At 31.9% G+C, this 18,951-nt stretch overlaps 1 long non-coding RNA gene across 1 annotated transcript in view; it reads left to right on the forward strand.

The window, feature by feature from the left end:
* The window catches only part of LOC144372429 (uncharacterized), a 63,910-nt gene extending 48,027 nt beyond the window's left edge, over positions 1–15,883 (forward strand). The window contains exon 3 of the long non-coding RNA XR_013432446.1: positions 15,721–15,883. This is a non-coding gene — a long non-coding RNA (uncharacterized LOC144372429). The remainder of the gene's footprint in view (positions 1–15,720) is intronic.
* The last annotated feature ends 3,068 nt before the right edge of the window (positions 15,884–18,951 follow it).

Consider the following 18,951-nt stretch of genomic DNA (forward strand, 5'->3'; position numbering starts at 1 on the left):
TCATTTATCTTTTGTCAAGTATACTACTAAGCCTTCCTTGTGTTAGTGTTGAATATGTTTTAAAATTATAATGATATGTACCTTAAGTCAAATCAATTAATAGTAAAAAATAAACACTAATAACACAAAAATTACTTATTAAAAGTTTAATAATATAATATATTCAACCATTTCAGTGTTTAAAGTTTCTAAAATAATATTTCATTATAGGACATAATGTTCTTATAAAAATACCTTTTTCAATTTCATCATTGTTTAACTATGCTCTGTAACATGCAAAATAGAAGCATCATTCCCATTTAATAAAAACTCCTCTGAGTTATAGGTAAATTGCCAAAGAAATAATCTCCTTGTTCATACAGAATTATTCACTTATGATAAGCAATACAAATTATAAAACATAGAGTGTTATGTATTGCTTGTAATCTAAAGATTTAATTTCTTATGGAGGTCGATACAAAGACTTGAGTCATGTGAGTTAGTTTAAGACACTAAATATAAAGACATGTTCTAAACTGCAGTTTCAAATTAAAAAGTGACATAGGTTTTAACTGTTCCTATAATTTTATGTACATAATATTTAAATAACAATAACCAGTAATTAAAAAACATATACCTATTTGCTAACAATGTAAACTAATTTGAGAATCATTTCTCAACATTACTTTTCAATAACACTGCTTTTCTACAACTCTTAATTAACTTTGCATCCGCATCAGGAGTATAAATTCATTAACCTTTTATTGTGTTTTGCCACAAACGGTAATTATATTCTAATGCAGTATTAGATTATACTTTTTAGTGTATTAGAAAAGAATGTGTTTAAATTATTTGAGAAGTATTCATTGTAAAGGATTTTCTGAAATGACCTGACAGTGTTTTATGAACTTGAAAATTCATTCACTTATTTCAAACTTATGTATGTTTCTCTTGCAAAGCCAGTCAGTTTTTATTAGTTCAAATGATCGCCAGAAGTACCAACCTTTGAGCTCACTGCTTCATTTTTACCCCACAGTAATTCTCTTAATGGCTACTAGAATTGATTTTAATAGCAGGCATGCCTTCCATCAATATTATGCAAGAGTGAAAGCAGTTCTTGGCAGGTTCCTGAATGGAATTCATCTGATTAAATATGCATTTGTTGATTACTGTCTAACCTTCTACAACCTTTACTGTCCGTCTTTTGCCATTAAAGATTAATCTGCCAGTCTATCAGGTAAAATAATAATCTGAATGGATCTGCATTACTTTACCTCATCTTTCAAATGGCAGAAGACTATTATTTTTACTCTGTGTAGATATATGTGACCATAAAATTACCATCCACTAGGAAAGAAGACATATCAGAATGCCATGGTATGCTTATGAAATACATGGGTTTTGAAACGTATTTTCTAGATATCTAAAATTTGTAGCTATTACAAAAGGAGAATCTCAATGGAAGTAAAACATTAAAAAAGAATAATACTGTAGTTTCCATTGATTTGACCCCTGTTTGACCATCCATTTATTCAAACAATAATTTCAAATTTTTATTGTCAGAGTAATTATCCCATGAAGATGAGGAAATTATAATAGGTGTAATTCAATTTTCTTTATTGAAGTGTCATTTCAAAAAATACACATTTCAAAAAATTTAATAAAGTGTATATATATACACACACACACACACACACACACACACACACACACACACACACACTCACCCCTACACAGAACTTTATTATACAGAAGATTTATGGTGTGGTAACAAAAAAAAAAACCTGAATTGATAATATATGTTATATCACTCTTTGAGATGTATATTAAATGAAAGCACAGTAAACATCTGCTACATTATAAAGAAAATAAATTTGTTTAATAAATTTTCAGCTCCATGTTTAAGAATGGTGCTATACTTCAGAACCCTGCTTCATGAAATAAAATATAACCCTTCACAGAGCACCATCACTGAGGCTGGTGCTGGGAGGAGCAGTGGTTAAGTGGACTGTCCGAGCAGTGCTTTCATCTCAGGCAGGCGCAGACTAGAGAGGGAGTCAGAGATTTGGGGTGTAACAACATTAGTAAAAATTGGGAAAAAATGAGAAATGCAGGCTCTCCTTTCATCACCTTCTTCAGAATGCAATTATGAGTGAAAATTGTCAAAGAAATGAAATGTTTGAGAAACAGAAAGAAACACAAGGAAAAAATGAAAATTTATCTAAAACATTTACAAATGCCTCTCTATATATGCAGGGGAATTGGATGCAGGACCCTGAGGGTACTAAAATCTTCAGGACACAGAAATCTGAGGATTCATAAAATCCCTTATTAAAATGGCACAGTATTGGTAATAGCCTACACACATCTTCTCACATAATTTTAAAAAGCTGTAGATTATTTCTGATATCTAATACAATATACATGCTATGTAAGTAGTTGTAATAGTGTTGTTATTTAGAGAATGATGCAAACAAGAGTTCTGTAAATGTTCAGTACAGATGTAGTTTTTTAAATATAGTCATATGTGTCTCAATGATGGAGATACATTCTGAAATATGCATCAATAGTAGAATTTGTCATTGTGTGGCTATAATAGAGTGTACTTTCTCTAAGTAAAATAGTTAACATATCACTAGGCAACATAATATTATGGAACCACTGTTGTATATACATATACAATGATGACATTGACCACAAAATGGTTTTGAGACACTGTGCTACATTTCTCATTCCCTGTTGATTGAAGCCATGAATATAGAACTTACAGATCTAGAAGGCTGACTCTGAGAATAATTTTATCTTTCTTTTTAAATTGAATTTATTTTAATAGATATAGAATTGTACATATTAAGGGGTTACCAAATAATATTTCAGTATTTATACATATTGTATAATCAGGTTAAACATATGTACCTCTCAAACATTTATCACTTCATTATGAGGAAAATACTTAAAATTCTTTCTTCTAGCATTTTCAGTATAGTATACAATCACTACCTATAGTCAACCTACAATATAATTGTTAGGTAGTTTAAATTGCATTCTGTGACACCCTGACAATGTGTCATAAGCTCAAACCATGTCTATTAGTGTGGTCTGAATTATGTCCCCCTAATGTTTTTATGGTAGATAAAGTACAATTTCCAGTTCCTCAGCATGTTACTGATTTTGGACACAGGACCATTGAAAAGATAATTAAGTTAATATGAGGCCCAATAACAGAGTCTATTCCAATCTGACTGGTATACTTATGAGAAGAAATTGAGATACAGACAAAACAGACTGTTAGCTTTTTGTCACTAAGACAAAATATCTGAGAAAACTGACTTAAGGGAGGAAAGACTTATTTATGCTCACAGTTTCAGAGACTTCATTTCAAGGTTGGCTTCCCTCACTGCTTTGGGCTTAAAGTGAGGTAGAACATCATGATGGAAACGCATGGTGGAACTAAGCTGCTCAACTCATGGCAACCAGCAAACAACAGAGAGAGGAGGGGACCAGGGATAAAAAGTTGTCCATTTGCAAGCCAAGGAGAAAGGCCATAGAAGAAAGCAAATCTGCCAACACCTTGATCTTAGACATCTAAAAGTATATGGAAATAAATTATTATTGTTATGCTCATCAGTCTTTGGTAGTTTGTTATGACAGCCCTGGAAATCTAACAAGATTGTCTTTACATCACATGGCATCCCCAACTGCAAAAAAAAAAAAAAAAAGTCACAATAGAATGCTGCATTTACCTTTCACCAATGAAGAAATCATACAGCACCTCTATCCCAAAATAGATCCTAGTGTACTCCCCTACCTTCTAATTTTACTGACTACTCCATGGTTCTTTGGTTTGCTGGAAAATGTGGAGAAGATATTAAAATTAGTGGAGGATTATTTCTCTCATCAACTTGATAGTGATCTCCATTTAATAAAAAGATAGAGACAATTCTATAAATTTGGTTTAATTAGATGACTATATCTCCATGATCTCTCTAGAAATACAGATTAGTAATAACTGCAGGCATGGAATTTAAATAGCATTTTTGGTTATATAATTATTAAATGTTATAGATAATTTCGTGTCATAATCTGTTAGTAAAAAAGATCAGCAAATATTTGAAGTTTCAAATAGTTTGATTCAAATGATTTAGTTTCAAAAGGATTGGCATAATCTAATATTCATTCTTATTCTTTTGACAGAAATGGACTTGTGTTTTGCAGGACATTAAATATTCCAACAAAGTTTGTCATCTTTTAGATGTCTGTCTGTAATGCTACTTTGTCACTTGATCTGGTCCCTAGTTGCTCTTGCTTTTCAGAAAGACCTTTCTATAACCCAAATGCCACTGAATGTCAGAATATAATGAATCATGTATTCTATTGCCCAGGTGCTTGCTTGGAGACTCATCTATTCAACATGTCTTCTGTAATGCCGGAGCAAAATGCCTTCAGTACAGAACACCTCCTTCCTTAGGCTGCACATCAAAAAAACAGTTATTTATGAGTCACAAAGTTTCAAATACACTTGTGACATCAATATTTTTTAATGGCTATAGAAATTGTAGCTCATGTTCTAATAAAACTATGATTTATAGGAATGCTGAAGACTCACACCTTCATGTTCATAATTTATCATTTAAAAATATTTCTGTGACTTTAACTTACAGCACACTCAGACCAAAATAATCCTTGGTAATGAATTACTCTCAAAGATGTGTATGTCTGTGTGTGTCTCTGTGTGTGTATGTGTTGCCTGTGTGTTTTTTCTTTGTCCTAGAGGACTTACAAAGTAACTTACCTGATTCTGTATGTTTGCACAGCAGACACATGGCTACTTAATTACAACAGGATCTACTCAAAATCCATCCTTCTGTCTTGACAATATCAGGAGGAAATTTTATACTGAGCTTTTTAAGAAAAACATCATTTAAAAATTCTCAACACTATTCTAGTATGGGACATTTGTATTTGTGTTATACTCTGTAATCAGACAAATGTTTGTAAATTTGTGCACATACAAATATTAAATATGTATATATATGTGTGTGTGTGTGTGTGTGTGTGTGTGTGTGTGCTTCGCATTCGCGCATATGCATCTATATATGGGGCTTTTAAATAAAAATGAAAATTTTATAAATAAAGTCCCTCTTTATTTACCAGGGAAAGCACCTAGAAGAGTGCAATGGTCTGAATATTTGCATCCCCCAAATTCATAGGTTGAAATCCTAACAGCCAAAATATGTATTAGAAAGTGGGGTTTTGGGGAAAGTGAAGAGATAGTGATAATGAGGGAGAAGACCTCCTGAATAGGATTAGTACCTTTACAAAGGAGGCTCAGTTGCTCCTCAATCCTTCTTCCAGGTGAGGACACAGCAAAGAGAGAGCCCTCCCTAGTCACCAAATCTGCTGAAATCTGCTGGAGTCTTATAATACTCTTCTCAGCCTCTAGAACTGTTTAAAAAACTATTTCTGTTTTTTATAAGTCACTTAGTCTATGTTCTTGTAACAAATGGACTAAAAGTTTATTTTGATCAAGCCAAAGATGTATTGGTTTATAAGTGTGAGTCATACTATACTTGTCCTTTATCCAACATCTTAAGCCTCTGCTTATGAATTTTCTCCTAAAATATTTATCTACTGATTTTTACAAAAGAAATTTTTTTCTAACATATCTGCAAAAGGTCCAGAATTATTTATTTTTAGCTAGGAAATGTTATTTTATTTTCAAGTTTATGTGTTTCTATTGTCTACCTTAAGTTAGTGATAGGTACATTTTGAAATTTTGCTTTGGAAAAAGTTTTCTGACTGTACTCCATGCTAGGAACACAGTTCACAACTTGAGAGAATGTTAGCAACTCTTTGTTTTGCAGCTTCATAAATATATTCCAGGGAAATTTCTGGGATCTTTAACTTTTTCTAGTTTTATGAATTGTCTGGAGCCAGTTATTCTGTGGAAGACACATTCTATACTCATTTTTGTTAGATTGTCCTAGATAAATATGTAATTCATGTCAATTATGTTGTTTTAATTCCAAAGAAAAATGTTTAAATTCATTGATTTCATTTAAACAGTTACATACCTATACTACTTCATTTCTCAATGACTGAATTATAGGATGCAAAAGAAAATAATGTGCATTTTAATATTTCATGAGTGTTTTCTGGAATTAAAAGTTTGCACATTACAGAGCATGTTACATTTAAATGTTCATACTCTATGATCCAGTTTTTAAGAGTTTTCAAAGAAAATAACAAGAAACAGTCTGAGGGTGTGACAGATATTATTTTAACTGAAATAAGCAAATATATAAATCTATGACATCTATTCATAAACATTCATTTATCACTTTTGTGTTGTAGAGGTAGCTATACAATATAGGATGATTCAGTAATATATGATTATGTAGAGTCAAAGAATTAAGACTATATCCAACAAGTGATAATTTTTCTTCAACCTGAAATAAACATTGTACTATTTTAAAGTACTTTCCCTTACCTTGTTTTTTGTGTCTTTGGGACAAAGTAGCCATATGTAATGGGAGAATATGAGTTGATATTTAGAGAAAAATACCTTGGATCTTTTATTATATAATGAATTTGGTTTTGCAAGAAAATACTCATATTAAGACAAACTTAAATTCTTTATCTTTAGGATAATTGTATTCTGAGAGATTTTAACTGTACTACACTCACATACCAACCTGATCCCACTACAGAGACCATCAGAATATATATTTTTAAATGATGAAAGAAGGGAACGTCACAGGTTCATCAAGAGTGATAGTGGTGATATGTCATTTCTTCACCTCATAGACCATAGAAAATCAGAGAAAGGGAAATTTGTTGACCAAAAATGACTGGTATTTTGTGAACTAACACAAATGTGTTTAAATTACTATATACTACTTCCTTTCATCGCTCATTACATAATGTAATTATTTTCTAATATTTCACAAGAATGAATCATCTGATAAATTATTTTTAAAACCATGAGTCAAGTCCAATAGAGATAGGATTCAGTTGTAAGAAAACAAAATTTTCTCAAAGATAATGCCCACTTACAATGTGATCTCTGTCCCTAATTTGAATCTTCTCAGAACATCCAACTGTCTGGAACTCTTTATTACATCTGAGTTTTCTTAGAATATATAATCATTTTAATGAATCATATTGTCATAAATAAGTATTCATTTTTTAATAAATGGGTGTTCTTAATAATAATAATAATCTCTATATCTGTGATAGTATGTCTCAATCCACTTGGGTTACTATAACAGAATACCACAGATTGGGTGGCTCATAAACAACTGAAATTTCTTCTTCACACTTCTGGAGAGTAAGAAGTCCAAGATCAAGGCAGCGCCAATCGATTCAGTATCTGCTAAAGGTCTGCTTTCTGGTTCACAGAAGGCCATTGACTACCTGTGTGTGATATGGTGGAAGGCATGGGGGATCTCGCTGGCCTCTGTAAAAGGATACTAACCCTTACCATGAAGGCTCTATCCCCAACCTCATACTCCCAAATATCAAAACATTGCAGATTAGTTTGCAACATATAAATTTTGAGGGGACATAGCATTCAGTAAACACATTATGAATCAATCAGGATCATTTTAACAATTTCTTTTTTATTGATTTTTTAAATAAATGATAGTGGTATGCATTACAATTCATATTACACATAAAGAGAACAATTTTTCAAATATCTGGTATAAAGTATAATCACACCAATTTGTGTCTTCATACCTGTACTTTGGATAATGATGTCCATTATATTGCATAATCATTGCTAACCCCCTGCCCTCTCCATTCCCCTCCCACCCCTCTTCTCTATCTAGAGTTTGTCTGTTCCTCCCAAGTACCCCCTAACTACTATCAATCAGCCTCCTTATATCAGAGAAAAATGCTAAGTGAAGTTAGCCAATCTAAAAAAAAAAGTTTCTTTCTTTCATCTTTTTCTTTTGTGACATGTAGAGTCATTGATATCTATTAAAGTGTCAAAACTAAACACTTTAGACTTAAAAAAATAGTATTGACTCTATAAAGAAAAATAAATAATCACCAATAATAAATGATTAGTTAAATAATTATTAAATGCATCACATTTGTTAATTTTTACATTTTTATGAAGTTTAATTAAACTTAAGAAAATGTGTAAAGTTTCTAACTTGGCAAGAATCCCTGTTTTATTCAGTAATTGTAGTTAAATCATTGCCAACTTTAAATAAAATGAGTTAATTGTCAGCAAAAATTATTTCAAATTCATAAAAAAATATTGTCAAAAGTTTCTGCATAAAATATTGTATTAATGAATGTTGAATTTTGAGTTTTTCAAAATAGATGCCCTGGGTTTACGGAAGACACTAAATTGTTCCTGAAATCTCTCCAACTCTCAAATTTGATCCTCTCTGAGTAATGAATGTTAAAAATCTGAGCTGTGAATAAATGGTATATTTGGTTTATCACTGGTATATTACACTGGTTATTGATATGGAAAAGATGATAATTGAACATAATAGAAATTTTTCTGAATTAGAAGCACCAGATTTGCCACCACATACCTGTGATTTGGATAAAGTATGTAAACTCTCTAAGCATGATGTGTTACATAATACAAGTTAATACCCCAATTTTTGACTTAATGAATATAATCAACAAATCTTAATTGTCCTGTTTTCAATCTCATCCACATAAGTTGCATGTATTTATCACCCAGTGCTTTCCACAAAAGAGAGTCATGAGGAAGAAGAGGACAGATGATTTCTTCTGCTAATTTTGAGGTTGAAAATGATCAATGGTTAGGACAGCCACCAACCTACTGCCCTCCTTCTGCTCATGCCCACCCCTGCTCTCCTGGGTCATAGAGCTAATCATTTTCAAATGATGCAGGTTTTAAGTACCTGACTAGCTCATTTTTTTAATGACATGCTTTTATTTTGGTACTAACTTCTAGAGTAATATATTTAAGTGACATTTTACATCAGAGACTAAATGATGAGATGGATGAAGTCCACAGACACTGAGACTGAGTTGAGGAAATTATCTATGCATAGACACAGAAGTTGGGGAAAATATCTTAGTGTCATTGAATGGGAATATTAGAACATAGGTTTGGGCTGTATCTTCACCCGATTGTGATTGTTACTATTCTTCAATTGACTAAACTCTTATGTTTAAAATGACTACCAACCTCAAATATTACTTTAGATTTTCTGGTTTGATGAAGGAAAAATATATTCCATTTTCCTCTCTCTTTCCAGTATTAGTCATGATTATTCTTAATCCCTACCGATGACATCTATAAACAGTGAAAATGTATTAGTCAAACAAACAAACAAAAATGCTTTGTAAAAGAACAAAAACCCCTAACTACATTTCCAGTTCTTTAGATAGTAGTACCTCAAGCCTTCTCTTTTTTGAAAAGTGAGGTCCTGAGCATTGCCACTTTTCACTCTTGACGTTCTCACTTTCACTGTTCTACCTCTTGCAGCCAGAATTGGACACTTATTCACAAAATTAATAGCACTTATATTTCATAACCGTTGAGTCTCATTGGTATTCTTTATATGGTGCATCAAGTTGCATATCAACAATTTTACAATTTCATGATGATAGAAATATTGCTTACAGAACAGTGAAATTTACACTAAAAGTACATCTGTATGAATATACTTTTTGCCTCATTATATGGAGTGTTAGGATTAGGGATATAGCTCAGTTGGTAGAGTGCTTGCCTTGTATGCACAAGGCCCTGGGTTCAATCCCCAGCACCAATAAACAAACAAACAAGGGGAAAAATAAATAAATAATCTAGTTTCCATTTTAACTACATTCTACATTTCATATCTCCACTGCCTTTGTGAGTACAAATTTTTACAAGCTGTCCACCAGACATTATGTGCCAAGTCACTCTCCTTACTGCCCACCAGATTTGTCCCTGAGCTACCTATCAGTTTACTTTGTCCTTATACATTACACAGCTAGGTTGAATTCTTTACCTCTCAAGTTACTTCTTCCATGGGTCACTATTTTATGAATTTCATGTCTTTATTTTTTTTAATTTCCTCTATCATTTTGTTATAGCCCGTTCTCATGGTAATATGAAATGTAAAATCTCTGATTTGTTGCACATCTAAAAATGTCTTTATTCTGGCCTATTTGATTGATAATTGAATAGATTTGAAATTCAAGTTTAAAATTATCTCCCTTAGAATTTTGAAGGTTTGGTTTGTTACCTTCTCTAACCCATCATAGTTTATAATTAGTGGGATACAGAGCTGATATTTTTATCTTTTATGGATGATCTTTGGCTTGTTCCTTATTTAATTTTTTTCCTAAAAACTTTTGTGATCTTTCTATATTTAATGTTCTAAATTTTGAAAGATATTCTGTGTGTGTGTGTGTGTGTGTGTGTGTGTGTGTGTGTGTGTTTTCCTCAGTCAGGTGGGGTGGCATATGTCTTTAATTCTAGTAACTCAGAGGGCTGAGACAGGAAGATCCCAAGTTCAAAGCCAGCCTAGGCATCTTCATGAGACCTTGTTTTAAAGCACAAAAATAAACAGGGTTAGAGGTATAGCTCAGTGGAAGGCTGCCCGGTATTGTCCAATCCTTGGTACCACAAAAACAAAACAAAATGATGAACATTTCTGTGTCAGATGTTAGACTTCTTAAGCAATCCTCCAGGGCTCTTTTTCTTTCTTTGATAGATTTTCTGTATTTCCTTCCTTGTTTTTATTCTGTATTATAGAGGTTTTGTTTGTTTGTTTGTTTTATCCTTACTTCTCTACTCTACATTTTGTGTCATCAAATGTTTGTGGACATAAAAATAAACAGTTATATAATTTTTAAAAAATGTATGAATTCTCCTTTTTCCCACCCATTTTCTGCTTTATATGACATCATGCTTTAATTAATAATTGACTACAACTGCACAACCCTGGGTTGAAAAGCAATTTTTAATACTATTCAATTTTAATTTAAAATCATATTTATTATGATTTTAGCATGATTTATTTCTTTTATTCCTTCCTAACTACAAATTTAATTAGATTAATGAGTACTAAGCACTGCTTCGGTTCACTACTGGCTATAAAATTGAGAGCAGTCCTTTAACTTCGGTGTCCTCGCTTCCACAGCATTAAAAATAAAGATAATGATCCTCTCCCTAACCTTCCAGGATTTTTATTAAAATCAAATTTTTGAAACCTCATTAAGAAGTATTTCATGCTATATAAATGAAAGATATTATTTCTGGAAAAATGAATCTGTGTGAGAGACATTTTGGAAAATAGAAAGACAATAATATCAATTGTTTTCTTCTGGAAAAGAACTCTAGGAACTCACTGCTGCTGTCAGAAACTTGTAGGGGACCTCTGCGTGGTTCCCATGGGGAGGAGGCTTGTCCCCTACTGTGGACTGTGTGGTGGCATGTACAGAAGTTCATTGCTCACTGAGATCCCTGATCTGTTTTTAATTGGTATCAAACATTGGACCTGAAGACTTGTGATTTCTTTGAATTCAGAGATACAATTACATCCTATAGGTCTTACATTGTCTTTTGAAAATGCTTTGCTAACATCAAACCTCCCTGCATTGGTGATCAGCTCACAGCCTTGCAATCATCGTTTATGAAATGGAGTTTATAAGCTTTCAGGGAGGCGATGCTTGACTTCTTTTTGTTCTAAATTGGCACTTGCTGCTTTGTTCATTTCCTTTGAGATTTCTGAGGTGATTTGTGGTCAGGATTAAGACTTTGGATTCTGAAGTCTAATTTATAGATTCAAAACTTGGTTTTGCCACTTTATCCGACACACCTCAGATGACTTACTCAGTTCTCTATACCTCAGTTTCCTAATATTTTAAAATGGAAGCAATATATTTTTATAATGATTAAAATAATTAATACATGTTAAGTATTTATCACACTAAGTATGCATTTTATCATTATTGTTTGATTCATTATAATTACTAAAATTATTAATTAAAAGTATTTCAACTTTTTTGGAATATTTAAGCTCAATGTAATATTGAGACTAAAACTTTGATTCTATATTCAATCCTGATATAGGATCTCCCATTTGGTAACTTGTTTAAAATGTTATTATATTTATTATGCATTACTTAATTTCAAAAATCATGAGATTTCAGAATTGTTCAACTATACATACATAGTAAGTATTATCACTATACTCAGATTTTAGAACACAATGAGATATGTCATATTAATCTGTTCTACAAAATAACTTTGAACCTTTAGGGGATACCTTGGTAGGTGAAACTTTGCTTTTTGCTTGGTATAGCGGAACAAATGATATTGAACAATTTCAGAGAATATGCTTGAATACATGTTGTATACTTTCAGGATAAACTTTAAAGAAAAGAGATTTTTAATGGAGGTTTATATGCATTTCTAACTTTTTAAAAAGTTTTTAAGTTCTGTTTATTTTTAATGTCAAAACAGGTATATAGCACACAAATCAAAGTGAAAAAAGAGATGAGTAGCCAAAGTAGGACTCCTTTAAACAGGTTTCTCCCTCTAACCCAGATCCCTGAAGTGGAGAGTTTTACCATCTTCATATATATTCTTCCAGAGATATGTGATGCATATATTAAAAGTGCATAAATATGTAGATTCCCTCTAATTTGAGCAGGTTTTTGTTTCCTAAGATCTTCCTGAGCAGAAGAGTGTAGATATTTGTATTAGGAGCACAACTTTTATGACCTTATCACTGTCACTCATCAATAAAATTCATATTTTCTTTGCCTTTCACTAGGTTTGTTGTTTCATCTGTTTGAAAAGATCTATGCATTTTTAACTTTATTTTAATTAGGTATATATGAAAGCAGAATGCATTTTGATTCATTGTACACAATTGAAGCACAACTTTACATTTCTAGGGTTATACAAAATGTAGCATCACACCATATTTGCAGTCATACATGTACCTAAGGTAATGATGTTCATCTCATTTCACCATCTTTCCTACCCTCATGCTTCCACCCGGCTCCTCCCTCCCCTTTGCCCCATCAAATTTCCTCCATTTTCCCCATGCCCCCCCATGATGGATCAGCATCCACTTATCAGAGAGAACATTTGGCCTTTGGTTTGAGGGGATTATCTGACTTCAACTAGCATTATATTCTCTAAGTCTATCCATTTACCTGCAAATGCCATAATTTTATTCTCTTTTAATGCTGAGTAATATTCCCTTATGTGTATATACCACAATTTCTTTATTCATTCATCTATTGAAGGGAATCTAGGTTGGTTCCATAGTTTAGCTATTGTGAATTGAGCTGCTATAAAATTGATGTGGCTGCATTACTATATTATGCTGATTGTAAGTCCTTTGGGTATAGACTGAGGAGTGGGATAGCTGAATTAAATGGTGGTCCCGTTCTAAATGTTCTGAGGAATCTCATACTGCTTTCCAGAATAGTTGCACTGATTTGCAGTCCCACCAGCAGTGACTGTGCCTTTCCTCCCACATCCTTGCCAACATTTATTATTGTCCGTATTCTTGATAACTGCCATTCTGACTGGCAGTTATAACTTGTCTCAGTCATCTACTTTTGATTTGTATTTCTCTAATTACTAGAGATGTTGAACATTTTTTATGTATGTTGATTAAATTTATATCTTCTTCTGAGAAGTGTCTGTCTGTTCAGCTCATTAGTCGATTTACTCATTGGGTTGTTTGGTTTTTTGGTGTTAAGATTTTTGTGTTTTTATATATCCTGGAGATTATTGCTCTATCTCATGTGCATGTGGTAAAAATTTTGTCTCCCCAAACAGTTATCTCATATTACATAAAGGTGCCAAAAACATACATTGGAGAAAAGATAGCCTCTTCAACAACTGGTGCTGGGAGAACTAGAAATCCATATGCATCAAAAATGAAAATAAACCCGTATCTCTCATCATGCACAAAACTCAACTCAAGATGGATCAAGGACCTAGGAATTAGTCCAGAGACCCTGTGCCTAATAGAGAAAAAAGTAGGCCCAAATCTTCATTGTATAAGATGAGGTCCTGACTTCCGATAAGACTCCTAAAGCGCAACAAATAAAATCATGAATTAATGAATTGGATGGACTCAAAAAGCTTCTTCTCAGCAAAAGAAAGATTCATTGAGGTGAAGAGAGAGCTATGTATTTTGTACATTGCTCTGTCCCAGAACAGGCAGTTTCAGACCTCCTATCACTTGCCTCTGCACTTAGCACACAACATTTGGCCTGGAATCCCCCTTCCCATCTTCCTAGAAATGCTCTTCACCCCTCAATTCTCCATTTTATCAACTTTTCTCAGTAATCCACTTTCTTGCCTTAGTCTTTGGTATATCTTATTTCCCAATTATTTTCTGGAAAAAAGATAAAATGTGTGTTTCATTTTTCAGATTTGGTTTTCAGATCTCTTTTGTTTACTTGAATTTTCTGGCTTAGACATAGGAAATATTTTTTTCCCATGATCATGCTGCCTGCATGATTATGTCATTCTGATTCCTTATTCTTCGTATATGAAAAGAAAAATTGTTACCTTCCCCCATAAAAATATATATAACCTTCTTCTTTGATTCTAGTAATTCCGAAAATTATGATTTGCTAATCTGGGTCACCAGCTGTACCAGGTCTTTCAAATCTGAGATCTTGTTGCCCTCAAGTGCTAAGAAGTTGTCTTGATTGTGTTAGATTCCATACATTGTATTATAGTATATCTATATATACCATATATCATATCAGAAGGCAATTTATATATAATGTAACATTTTATAACACTATTGCATGAATTTTTTCCAATAAAATGAGCAAGAACTGTATTTGTACAGAATACTTAGCAGTTGAGGAAATCACTTATTTATTGCAACATGCAGAAGGCATAGATCTGTAATACCTGTTGTCCTCTAAGTGAGATAAATACGTTTTTAAAAATATATTTTCAAAGCATTTTACTACCAAACTCTTGAATTCATCTACCACATTGTAGCATTAATCACATGCACATTAGGCTTTGGTGTAGCTTATCATGTATTATTTTAAATAATTTTTGATAAATAATGATTTTTAAAATAGACAAAACTATCTTCAGTTCCAAATGTCAAAGTTTGCTAATCTTCACTTTTTAATGACAAAAATGTAGTTTTATTTTCTTAAATATTTTACAGTCTCTTTTCTAATGCCAAATAGCATGATCTTATTTTTCTGTTTAAAAACATGTTATCTTAAACTAAATAGAAACAGTATTAGTTAATGAATTTTAACATATATTGAATATCCTAGCAAGGAATTCTAATTTGTAACATATTATTATAGGAATGGCCAATTATAAATGTATAATGTTCATTTTGGATTTTCAAACCTTCATTATCTCAGATGCCCCACCACTTTTCCATAACATATTAATCACATAAATATCAAGACAATTTTTTGTGATGTTCACAATAGGAATCTTGAAACCAAGTATTTTATCAGAAGGAACCATCTATATATACAATAAATATGCACCAATAAAAATGTGTAAAAAATAAAAATACTCTTCTATCAAATAAGATATTATAGCTAAATTTCATCTTATGCTTGAAGCATGTATTGAGGTTTATCATTGAAAATAACTGAATCACAATTAGTCCCTGGGTTAGTTTTTTTTCTTTTACTGTTACCTTCCACTGGCTATCGGAACAATTGGAGAAATAGAATTGACATCCTACTGAATTCTTAATAAAGATTTGTGATGTTTCACTTTGTTTTCAGCATGCAGTGACCTGGAATTCAGGGAAGTGGCCAACAGATTGCGGGATTGGTTCAAGGCTCTTCATGAAAGTGGAAGCCAAAACAAGAAGACAAAAACAGTTACTGAGGCCTGAGAGAAGCAGTAAGATTTCTAAATTTGATAAATGCTATCATCTTAAGATGAAGATTTATATCCAATGAATCCCTTAGAACAAACCCATACATTTTAATATCTATCCTTTACTAAATATTTAATAAATATCAGAACATTGATGTTACTTCCAAGTTTTTCCTAAGTATATTGCAAGAAAGTTAAGCATTTGGATCAACTTTGATTGATGGAAATGAGAATGTCTCCTCAGAAAGCATTTAGGATCCAGTTAAAAATTATGAATAGACATGTGTTTTAGTATTTTATCAAAGTTGTAGAAAGTACAACATGGGCAATAGAAGTAAGAATATTGGGGTAGACATTTAAAGAACACAGTTGAACTCCCTCAAATAGTCTTTACAAGAGTGCTTTGCTGGCATCTTAATTTGTCTCTGTACAAAATGGATTAGTAGAAAAGAAAAGACTGAATATCTGCAAATCAAATAAGCAACACACTGAAGCAAAATAAAAGCATAGATGGGCTCAGGTTAAGGCTCAGCCTAGCATGTGTGAGGCCCTGGGTTCAGTTCTCAGCACTGCATATAAATAAATAAAATAAAGGTCCATTGACAACTGAAAAAAATATTTATAAAAAAATAAAAGCATATGACTCTCATTGGAATCTTATCATCTGTATAATTCCTCCAATTCCTTGGAAATAAAAATGGCAAATTGAAGTAGGACACTTGTTATGAATAACTTTATGAACTTTTCATTTTATTTTATTATTGTTTGTATAAATATTTGTGTTGTATGTAATCTACATAAAAAGCCTATCAAAGCATGGTCTGAATCTTTCAAATTGAAATAATTTATCTAAAAGTCAATAAAAGGAGATAGGGCATCAATTATGAACCCGTATTTCTTAACTGACAAAGAAATGCTGGGGGCATGACCTCCATTGCTTAGGGTGAGTGACATGATTGTGCACTCTCACTTGAAACCCTCAAAATGAAGATTAGCAAAATCATACAGTAAAACAGCACAATCATTTATAAACTCTGTTTCCTAAACTGTCTTATTTGTTTGCTTTCTTAACATTTAGGGATTTTCTATAATCCTAAACTCTTATAGTTATGAATCTTATTTGTGTTCTATAATAATTTAATATATCAGTGCAATTTAGCTATTACCTTTAGATATAATATCTGTCTTCGGATATGTAATGACTACGCATACATTTCCTCTTGTGAATTTCAGGAAGAAATTATACTACTATCCCGATCCTGTAGGAGAGTTTCTTAGTTCTGTCTTGAATTTATCGGCGGCTGTCAATGCATTTCAGCCTGCATTTATTTCATAAAAATAATAACTAAATATATGTGGCTTTATTTCATTCTGAAAAAAATATATATGTGGTATGGGAAGATTTCTTCCAGAACCTTACATGCTGATTTACAAAAATCAAATAAAATCCATACCTGTGTCCCCAAGAGTCATACTTGAACATGGCATGCTATCAAATTTCTCCTTTGAGCTTGAGTTTGAACTAATTTCCCTCCTAGATTTGGAGATGGATCAAAGCATAATTTGAAGGTGCCTGGTTAAATGTATGCATTCATAAATATTTTCTTTTCTGGCTTTTTCTTCGAAGAAATGACATGAAACTATCTTAAGATGGTGGATTTATTATAAGAAACTCCTATGGAGTTTGATAATCTTTGGAGAGTAAAGGGGAAAAAAGGGCTATAGGATTATTTATACTACTTAGTCAGTGGCTAACTGAGAAATCCTTGGGTGAATCCTTCACTCAATCTATTATATTTAATTTGTAAATCAACCCTCCACTGCTCCACTACACTACTGGGAATTCAATGAAGTCAGAGATGTTTGTTCATCATTGTATTCATAGAGCCTGGAATAGAGTTTCACATAATATTTACTAAATAAAAATTAAGAATAAATTTTATTTACTAAATGGAATAAAATTTACCTGCTAAATAAAAATGAATGAATTAATAGTAAATTTTATTTGCCAAATAAAAATAAAATTCATTTGCCAAATAAAAATGAAGGAATGGATGAAGCAAAAAGCTACCAATGTACTACATCCTGTACTTTAGTATAATTAAATCAATCAATGAGTTCCTTAGGAATGATTATGTATTGCTTCCATTATTTTCTCTGTGAAAATTAATGCTGCAATTTGCATGCTCTTATTTCCATGAGTGGAAGTAATGGGTCAAAGTGCAAATGCATTTTAAATTACAATTGATAGTAGATGTTACCAAACTTTTAAGTGAAAATCTGAAGGCATTTCCAATTTTGATCAGTAAGGTATGGAGTTAGTATTTGCCTGCATCCCAGTAGCAAAAAGTATTATCATTATTTTTATCTTTTGCATTTTTTTGAATATAGTATAATATTTTCTTTTAAATTTAATTAAATATTCTTTATTGGTAGTGAATTTGAACATAGAATATTATTTGAAAAGCTTACAGTTAATAAAAACAAAACACATCTGAAGATGTATCTTCTTACCTGTTGAATTCTGAAAAAAGCATATTGACAGTTTCCTTTGTAGTTCTACATGAACAAGTCCCTTCAGCATTTTTAGTAGATTTTGCTTCACATGTTAGCTACTCTATTTTATAGCACACTAGATTTATTATTTCATATTAATGAAATGGCTTATTATTCTATTTTCTTATACTTTATCCTACTTACTGTTTTCCAGCACATATTTTACCCTAATTGACAGTAGTATTACCATTTTTCCATTCCAGTTGATTGCATTTTCCTGAGGTCCTTGATATCATTTGTTGTCAAACTTTTTTTTTAATCACTAATACTTGTATCTCTTGTATGAACTCCCAGAATTGGGTCTTCACTTTATTTTTTTGATATGGCAATGAGAAGAATTTGCACATTATCATGTTTTTGAAAATTAAGGATTTGATGAAGTCAACATAAATTGCAGGGAAATATTGCAATGCAAAATGTTTTGCCTTTCAGTTGCATAAAACAAAAAGCAAAATGAAATTAACTTTGTGATCCCTTATTAATAGCAGACCAAAATTCCAAAAAAATTGTGTCATTGCAACAGAAGAAAAATTAAATTTTAGTTCTGCATCAAATAAGACTTGACATTACTTTTAAAA

Source organism: Ictidomys tridecemlineatus, unplaced genomic scaffold (assembly GCF_052094955.1).
Source record: "Ictidomys tridecemlineatus isolate mIctTri1 unplaced genomic scaffold, mIctTri1.hap1 Scaffold_103, whole genome shotgun sequence".
Lineage (NCBI taxonomy): Eukaryota > Metazoa > Chordata > Mammalia > Rodentia > Sciuridae > Ictidomys > Ictidomys tridecemlineatus.